Source organism: Crocuta crocuta, unplaced genomic scaffold, assembly GCF_008692635.1.
Source record: "Crocuta crocuta isolate KB4526 unplaced genomic scaffold, BGI_CrCroc_1.0 scaffold142, whole genome shotgun sequence".
Taxonomy (NCBI): Eukaryota; Metazoa; Chordata; class Mammalia; order Carnivora; family Hyaenidae; genus Crocuta; species Crocuta crocuta.
Genome location: NW_027528892.1, coordinates 1,540,744 through 1,544,116, shown reverse-complemented (window position 1 = coordinate 1,544,116; position 3,373 = coordinate 1,540,744). Strand labels below are relative to the sequence as shown.

The 3,373-nt window shown below is 56.6% G+C and overlaps 1 protein-coding gene across 1 annotated transcript in view; it reads right to left on the bottom strand.

Annotated features, from left to right (window-relative positions):
• The window catches only part of ZNF580 (zinc finger protein 580), a 4,032-nt gene extending 1,665 nt beyond the window's left edge, over window positions 1-2,367 (bottom strand). The window contains exon 1 of the mRNA XM_077756907.1: window positions 1,658-2,367. The gene's annotated coding sequence lies outside the window, so the exon portion shown is untranslated. The remainder of the gene's footprint in view (window positions 1-1,657) is intronic.
• Window positions 2,368-3,373: the final 1,006 nt, after the last annotated feature.

Sequence of the window (3,373 nt, the reverse complement as noted above, 5' to 3'; positions counted from 1 at the left end):
CCTCCGGAAACGCGCACGCCGCGACTAAGGTTCCGCCGCCCGTGGGCCGGCCGCTCCCACGGTCAGCTTGCCGTGAGCCCCGCGGCTGCGGGCGTAGGGCGGGGGGCTCCACGGAAACAGCCCTGCCCCCGCCCCCTCTCCGCACCCGACAGGAACTGTCCGGCCGCTGCTACAGAGATCGATCAATAAATGGGCGAGGCGGTCTGTCTTTGCCCGATGTCCCTCAAGGAAGGGGCGTGCCTAGGTCTGTCCAGTTGCCACTCGGCCGTCCCACCTGCGCCCCCTGCCCGGCGCCGCAGAGAATAAGGAGGGAGTTTCTCTCCGTCGGGCAAACAGGGAGACCGAGGTCCAGGGGCCAGCCACTACTCTCCCGCCCAGCAAGTGGGGGAAACCGAGGCCCACAGAAGGCCGGACGTCACCAGTAATAGAGATGGGGAGCTGGGCCATTGCCCACTGGACAGATGGGGAAGCCGAGGACCACGGGCCAGAAGTTGCTAAATGTGGAGCTGGAGAAGGGTGGCTCTTCGCACTGGGCTGATGGGGAAGTTGAGCATTAATGGCGCCTGGGAAAAGCGCGGCGCCCAGAGGGAAACGGAGGCCGGGCGGCAGCGCCCCGGTGCATGCGTGCGTGGTCACTGCGAGGGGGCGGGCAGCACCTCGAGCTTCGTGGCTCGGCAGACAGCCGCACTGCCCCACGTGGGACGCCCGCAGGTCATCCTGCAGTCACACTGGGAACTGTCAGAAGGGCAGGGAAGCAGTGTGGCTGGAGAGGGGACAGCAGCAGCAGGGCCAGCAAGGCGGGAGAGGGGCCAGGGAGTGCGCAGAGAAGGGGAGGGGCGTTATTTCTGAGCCCAGCGCCAGAACCTGGGCAAGGTGGGAAGCGGGCAGAGCAGCATCCTAAAGAGCTATCAAAAAAGAATTTCCTGCAATGATGCGATGATGGAAATGTTCTATGACCTTTGCGCTGCCCAACGGGACGGGACATCCACTAGCCAGTGGGGCCACTGTGCCCTTGAAGTGGGGCTACTGTGGCTGAGGGCCTGAATTTTAAATGCTATTTCTCTTAATTTAAATCTAAAGAGCCACAGGTGGCTAGTGGCTGCCCAGTATGGGACAGCTCCTAAACCACCCTCAACCAGTTGCAAACCGGAGACAGGAGTGCCAGAAAGGACTCACAGTTGTATTCGGTTTGGACCACATGCTATTTTTCAGTGTTTTAAGGGGGGGGGGCAACATTTAAGCAGCCAGAAAATGGACACACACATTCAGAATCCCAGGCACACTTTGGGGAAAAAAAAAAAGTCTAGATGTGGCAAGAAGGTGGAACTGAGAAAGTATTCTTAAGAAAACCTTCCAGAAACCCCCAAGTGACTCAACATTCGTGATACGAGGTTAACATTAAAGACCCTCTAGAATTGTGTTGTCCAAAACAGCAGCCACCCGCCACATGTAGCTTTCAGATGCCTGACAAGTGTCCCGTCTGAATGGAGGTGTGCTGTAAATAAACACAAGGCACCCAACAGATTCTAAAGACATAGTTCAAAAAGAAAAGAGGATCAACTCTGGCACAAATGACTTTTATATTGATTACACTTGGACGTCAGAATACTTTGGATATATTGGTTTAAGTAAGGTATGTTATTAAAATTGATCTCACCTTTTTTTTGTTTTTTTCACGTTTTTTAGTGTGGCTCACGTTGTTTCTGCGGGACAGCACTGTCCTGGAGATTCTTGCTCTTGTGATCTCACGAGGAGCCAGGCAGCCAGGAGAGCGGAGACCCGTGAACTGAGGGCATGCCTGGTGTAAAGGGCAACTGCACCATCTATCTACACCAGCTTCAGCTTCTCAACTTCAGCACTACTGATACCTGGGGGCCAGATCATCCTCTGGTGTCAGGGCTGTCTTCTGCAATGTGGGACACCCAGCAGGATCCCTGCTCTCTACCCTCCAGAACCCAGCAGTGTCCTCCCTCACCCCCACCCCCTCTTGTGAAGGCAGACATGCCAAATGTCCCCTGGGGCAACACTGATTCTGGTCTACACAGACAACTACCCAGTGAGTCTCCTACCCAGATCCCTTTCTTGAGTTTTGGATGCATAGAACTACCGAATCTGTGAGAGCCGCACCACCCCAAGCCCAGCCCTGGAAATGACAATGACCAACATATACTGAGCCCGACTAGGTGCTAGTCTTTGCTAAGGGTACCACAGCCCCGGAGCAGACCTACGAGGCAGGGGTCGTGAGATGCCTTTCACAGACGGGGCAGCTCAAGCTGGGCGAGATCATGTGATTGGCCTGTGTCGTGCTGTCCTCAGGAGAGTTCTTGCCTCTGCCTGACTCAAGTCAGAGTCGTGACCACTGTCTGCAAGCAGCTCACACCTCCCCCCAACCCACCTCCACNGACTGTGAAAGCCACCCACCCTCTGCCTCCTCTAGGACCTTTTTATGGCAATACTCCGGTATATCTTTCTTAAACCCACGGAATGTCATTCATTCCCTGACTTAAAACCCCCCTCTGTGCACTCAGAATAAAACCTGCAAACCCCCCAAGCACAGTGCAGCCCCCAACCTCTCCCCGTCTCCAGGGCTTTGTCTGCTGTCCTCTCTGGAGTACTACTTTTAGCCCCTCATGAGGACGGGCCCTTTCTGGCCAGCCTGGGCTCGGCTCAGGTAATATTTCATCATGGAAGCTTTGCTGGGTTTGAGGTCAAGCNCACCCTGCCCAGCCTCATCAGCCTGTTTCTTTCACATCCCATACAGCACTCCACAGCGGTCTTACTTACTGGGTTACTGTTTTCCTGTCCACCTCTCCCACTCTCACAAAGATAGAGTTCTGTCCTGGTCCACATTCTATCCTCAGAACCTGGCAAAGGTCTCAGGAGAGGGGAGGGGCTCCATTCAATTTTGGCTGAATAAATGATTTGAATCACCCGGCCAAAAGTGAAGCATGATCTCCTCTCCCCACCAAAAAAAAGCCTGCACCTCTCCTGGGATGTGGTCATGATGAAGCCCGGATGTTCGATGTCCTCACTNCTCCTCTCCGCACCCCATCCCAGGTCTCCCAGACCCTCCCTCACAGGGCTTCTCAGTCTCCAAGGCCCACTGCCCTTGGGGCCACTCCATCCGCCGCCCCAAGACGGTCATGTCGCCCAAACCCACCCTGCTCCATTGGGCAGGCCCCTAACGATGCCCCATTNGGGGCCGCCCCCGCCCCCCCGCCGCGCGGTGGGGACGCACGGGCAGTCCCGAGCCCGCTCCCGCCGCCATGTGGCCGGATGGCGCCCCGGAAATCCGCCCCGACCGGAAATGGTCTCCCCAAACAACGGTTCCGGCGGCGCGGTGGGAAACAGTCCGTCTGCGGACGGGCAGGTC